This window comes from Hemiscyllium ocellatum, chromosome 25 (genome assembly GCF_020745735.1).
Source record: "Hemiscyllium ocellatum isolate sHemOce1 chromosome 25, sHemOce1.pat.X.cur, whole genome shotgun sequence".
In the NCBI taxonomy this organism is placed as follows: Eukaryota; Metazoa; Chordata; class Chondrichthyes; order Orectolobiformes; family Hemiscylliidae; genus Hemiscyllium; species Hemiscyllium ocellatum.
This window is the reverse complement of record NC_083425.1, coordinates 56,203,068-56,209,332: the sequence shown is the minus strand read 5'-3', so window position 1 is coordinate 56,209,332 and position 6,265 is coordinate 56,203,068.

Below are 6,265 nucleotides of genomic sequence, written 5' to 3'. Positions count from 1 at the left end.
ATAGTTTGGATCAGCACAGACTTGGATGGCCAAAGGGCCTGTTCCTGTGCTGTAATTTGCTTTGTTCTTTGTTGTTTGTAAACAATCTTTATGGAACAAGCGATCAAAGCACAATGGAATTTCACATTCAGTTCGACTGCAAGAAATCTGAGCTTGAAACAAATGTAAATGTGAAAAAAAATTACAAAGTCTGTGGACATATTTGCCAGAATACAGTCTGAGAACTGGTTAAACGTATAATGGTAGGTAGACAGTAGCAGGCAGTTGGAGGCATATTTCAAACTTCAAAATTAAGCATCAGATTCAATCATATTAACTGATAACTAGGTGTTCCTTTACCATTAGATTCTAGATTTAATTTTAGCTTATCATCCACGTCAATATAGCACGTCCTCTTGTTAGTTGAAGAATATATATGATTAAAATAAATGGGGATTCAGCAACTTCAGTCAAATATTACTATCTTGTTCGCCTGCTTTCAGTAAAAATAATCATAGCCAATCAAGCTCCATATAAGTTGAATTGAAACTGGAGTGTGGTTCTTGTGGGAAACTGGAATACATCTTAGTTTTAGAAATAAGCTGGCTTGGAATTGAAAGAAAGATTAAACCTAACCAGAAGGATTAAACCAAACAGGACCAAAATGTAGAACTGCAGTCTGTAAAGAATAAAGGTAATGTGAAACTACCAATAGTGTAATAAACACTATCTCAAATTCTGTCAAATTACAATAAAATAAGGAAGAAATAGGATGGTTTAACTTTACAGATTGAGAAATGTTTAGTTTCTTTGGAGCTAAAGAAAAAGGGATTATCCCCCTTTTGCAAGATGAATAATAGACAGGTTTGCCCTCTATTGACCTGATACTTATACAACCCTACAATAACGGAGGGGTTGACTGAAGTTGCTGAATCCACATTTATTAGGCTACAATTAGCTGTAAGGTGTGGAAACCTTTTGAAGTGAAAATCAAGAGTGTGGTGCTGGAAAAGCACAGCAGGTCAGGCAGCATCCGAGGAGCAGGAAAATCGATGTTTCGGGCAAAATTCCACCAGGTTTGAGGCTGGGAGCTTTGGGGGTGGAGAGATAAATGGGAGGAGGGTGAGGAGAAGGTAGCTGAGAGTGCAATGGGTGAATGGAGATGGGGGTAATGGTGATGGCTCAGAGGGGAAGATGGAACGGATAGGTCTTTAGAAGTGAAATCCTAGGGTCCACCATTCCAAAGTCTGCTGTTCCTCCCAAACATACCACATATTATTCAACAATTATACCCCAAAATATTGATTTCAGTGATAACTTTCCTTTATTCAAAGCTTTGCGATTACATGTGTGAGCACTTGTTCTTTGAAGTTCAAAAGTTCCCTTTCTACTCTTCCTCACAGGGAAAGAGGAGCCTCTTCACGTAAAACCTCCATCCAAGATATTGCTTCCCAAACCAGAGAATCCAGAAAAGAAGAAGGAGACAGAAGAATCCAATAATTCGGAGGTGGAGGAACACAAAGGTATCTGAATATTGGGAACCACATAGATTTCAAAGATATAATGCAATAAGATTTAAACTTTCACTGAATCAGCTGATTCTGTTTAAATTCTCATTCAAAAAGCAATCAAATTTCAGAATCATCATTGTTATGAATTATCATTGCTAATCACTTACTAAAGAATATGTTTGTCTGAGAAATTCATGTCACTGGTGTTATGTACCGGGCTAGACCCCTTCAAAACATTTCAAGGAAGTAGCCTGGCCCCTAACTTTGCTAGTTGTTTTAAGCAGGTGTATAGTGGATATTCCAGGAGTGATGCAGCTGGTCAAACCACTTAGTTTTAAACAACAGAATTTATTTGCAAGATTACTGAATGAAACACAAACAAATCAGGACAGAATACAAAATAACTTAACCTATCCGAAAATTCAACAGATTATCCCAACTTAATGATGCTGTTCCAAATTCCTGCAACAATCCCCATAAACAGCCATTGGCAAAAAAGGTATAATCAAACATCGGGTCTTAGAGGATAGAGAGAGGGAGAGAGATGGCAGAGAGATTCAGCATGGAACACCTTCCATCTAGCTGTTTCTAGGGCCAGCAGCCTCAAAACTGACTGCCTGCTCTCAATGAACAGCCAGACTACTAAAACCAAACCAAACCAGAGAAAAGCTGAGCTGAGAGAACTGGCCACTCCCCTTTCATTGAGAAAGCATTCTCAAGTAATTAAATCCACACTTTTCAGAATTGCTGCTTTTACGACCAATCTGGAAAAAAAAACACCAAGGACAGCAAAACCTTGTTAAAGGAGTAGCATTGTCACACTGATCATGGGTTCTGTGTGGGTCCTTGTGTGGCTGATAAACTCAATCCTAGAGCTAGATCACTAACCACACATTCAGCAAGTATTTCTGTGAGGTGGAATTGGTCCTTGGCTTTGAGGAATGAAACTAATAGAAATGGGTGTTTCACCTTGTCCAATTTGCATGGCTTCTATTCTAAGGCCAATAACCATCACTGAAGGGTAAGAGTAGAGTTTATAAAGGTGTAGTCTTGGCTCTGAGTCTCATCTCAGGAGGGGACATCAGTAAATTTGGGCTCGGATGTGGGCCTACATTGCACAGAGCAGTATAGAGTGTGAAATCTGACCCTTTGAATCAGGGCAACTCGTTAACCTCTGGTTCATTGCTGTAGTCACAAGCAGCAACACACTTTAAAGTTTTTCTCATGGACAGCCCATTAGAGGTAGACTGGCAAAAATCAGGTTATATAAAATAGACACCTAACATGGCACAGATTACATGACAGAAGTGAACCTTATTGGTAAAAATGCCATTCCATCCACAGCCCATGTCTTGAACAGGGGTTAGGCCCTTTCTGTGGGCAAATAGGATGGTTAACAATTCTTTGAGGACTCATTCCTGAAACTGGGCTGCAATGGGCCTGCTCCGAGTCTCATGAAACATAATCCCTTCATGGGAACAATGTGATGCAGCTTCTAAAAAGGATTTTTAAAAATTAGATCGTTAATAAGATGTGGAGCCTGGGGAAGCAACCCATAATTCCTGACTGCCAAATGCCTTATTGTCAGGGAAACAGCCAGTCTAATTTATTCTCATTGTTCTGCAAGTGACCAACAATCTGAGGCTAAATTTTGAGTGGCCTCTGGTGCACATCAATACACCTCCAGGCCAAGAAAAGGCCAAATTGGACTTCTATCCTATTGCCATATATCCTAAAATATTGTGGTTAGATGGATATTATAAAAGTCTTATGACTAGCAAGTTATTCCCATTTTTTCAAATTAATTTAAGCTACATGCAATATAGTCTTGTCATCTAAAATTTCTTGAAATAATTCTGATGAATGATTAAAATATTTAGCCGTTTTTAAATTCCAAATAGAATAATTAGAACTATTAAGCTAATTGAGTACTCCTGATACAGTTCTGAGAATTATATAGATTGCACATGTTCAGAATTCAGATCTTCCTCAGTCAAATCAGGCTCAAAAAGCCCTTGGCCACTCTAACAGCTGGTCTTTCAGCCAGTAAATGTGGAGCTGCTGATTAACGTCAGTTTGCATTAAAGTGCTGTTGAACAAAGTTATTAGTGTTGCAGGGTATTATTATAATAAACCAGGGACTGTTCAGTTCCCTCATCCTCTGCCCATTCCATCAAAACACTGTGATAGAATAACATCAATGCTAGTGTTTGTCTTTGCAGAATATATTGAATATCATTACCTTTGACAAACCTCAACTGAAATAGTCTACTTCTTTCGATAGTGAGTCCTCCTCCAGCAAACTCCACCAAAGACACGGAGCAGAAAGACAAAGGAAATGATAAAGAAGAAAAGACAGAAGAAGAAAGAAAGGAACCAGAGGTAGTGAAGTCCATCCAGACCAACACAAGACCAGAACCTAGTCAGAACATCCGAGAAATAATCAAATTGTACCAGAGCCAGCCAAAACAACCTCCACCCCTCTACCAACCTGTCAGGTGAGAGCAAACATTTTGGACTGTGAACACGAGACAATATTCAGGAGAGACAGGTAAAGCTGAGGTAGGTTAGGGATTCAGACTGATGCCTCAAAATGGAGGTAAGAAAAACATTTAAAATCAGCGAGCCTATGGAGACAGGTGGCTCAGCTGTGACCGTTGGGACCTCATACCTGGCCTTCCCTTCCCTCAGCCCTTTATGTTTGGCTATGGAGATTCCAATAAGTTTGTTTCTCCAGTCTGTTGGCATAGAGTCATAGGCATAGGTTTAGGGTGAGAGGGGAAAGATATAAAAGAGACCTAAGGGGCAACTTTTTCACACAGAGGGTGGTACGTGTATGGAATGAGCTGCCAGAAGAAGTGGTGGAAGCTGGTACAATTGCAATATTTAAAGGGCATTTGGATGGGTATATGAATAGGAAGGGTTTGGAGGGCTATGGGCCAGGTACTGGCTGTCCACAGGAATGAATCCCCTCAGTGAGCAGATGGGCCACGGTTCGCTTATTGGCCACATTTGGATCAGTATGGGCAGTGTGAGCATCAACTGACATCCTCAGATAGATCACTGGAAAAGACCATTTATAATTTAGACCATTGTGTCCCCAGGAGGGGACAAGCACATCTGGAGAGAGAGAAAATGATCAAGAAGTGAGGGTGGGGTGGACCAGGGTCAAGCAAGGCCACAGTGAAAAATAATGGGACGGGATAAATAATGTTAAAAAGGCATGCTTTTAGGCTTTGTTCCTTAAAGCACTAGCATTTGCAATAAGGTAGATGAAGTAATTGCACAAATAGATGAAAACAAGTATGATACAATTGTAATTACAGAGAAATAGCTGCAGGGTTAATTTTGTTCACTCAGGGAATGTAATGAGCATTTAGTGCCTGCGCTTAGCTGCCCTTGAGGGTGTGGTGATGAGCCATCTTCTTGAACCACTGCAGTCCACATTGGTGCAGGTTGAGCCAAAATGCCTTTAGCAAGAAAGTTTTAGGATTTTGACCCAGTGATAGTAAAGGATATACAGTATTTACAAATCTGGATGGTGAGTGACGTGAAGTAGAATTCATCCATGGTGACCAGCGATGGGAACTGATCATCTAGGGGTATTCAGTATTGAGAAAGAACAGACAGAAAGGAAAAAGTGGTAGAATTGCATTGCTGGTTGAAGAGGAAATTAATGTAATAGTGAGAAAGATTCCTCACGATTGAAGCTAATATTCTATGGATAAAGCTGTTGAACACCAATGGGCAAAATTTGTTGGGAAAAGCATTAAGCAGGAAATTAAAGAAGCATGCATTAAAAGAACATTGTAATTATGGATTAATTTAATCTACATATAGATTGGACAAATGAAATTAGTCACAAGACAGTCACATTCCTCCTTAGAGGAAAAATATGTATGGGATGGTTTTCTGGAACCAATACTTTGAGGATCCAACTAGAGAACGGGCCTTTCAAGACTGTGTATTGTGTAATGAGAAAAGAATAATTGGCTATGTAGCTGTGTAAGGCCCTTTGGGGTTGAGTGATCATCATATGGTTGAATTCCTCATCAAGGTGGAGGATGACATAGATGCTTCGCAAAACTAGGATCTTGAATGTGAATATAGGAATCTACAACGGTATGAGGCTTGAGCTGGCAGTGATAAATTGGGAAAGGTTACTTAAAGGGATTATTGTGGATAGGCAATGGCAAACATTCAAACAGTGCAAGGAGAAATTATTTATCTCTGGAGCAAAAATAAAATGGGAAACGTAGCCAAACCACTGCTTATAAGGGAAATTAGAGATAGTACTGGACCTAAGGAAGAGGCACACAAATTGGCCAGAAAAAACAGCAGACTTGAGGATTGGGAGCAGTTTAGAATTCAGCAAAGGAGCACTGTTGATTAAGAAAGGAGAAATGGAGTACTGAGTAAGCTTGTGGATGACATGAATTCTGACTGATTAGATTAGATTCTCTACAGTGTGGAAACAGGCCTTTTTAGCCCAACAAGTCCACACCGACCCTCCAAAGAGTAACCCACCCAGACCCATTTCCCTCTGACTAATGCACCTAACACTATGGGCAATTTACCATGGCCAATTCACCTAACCTGCTCATTTTTGGACTGTGGGAGTAAATTGGAGCACGTGGAGGAAGCCCACACAGCGATGGGGAAAATGTGCAAACTCCCGGCTTCAATTCCCGCCTCAGGCGATTGACTGTATGGAGTTTGTACATTCTCCCCGTGTCTGCATGGGTTTCCTCCGGGTGCTCCGGTTTCCTCCCACA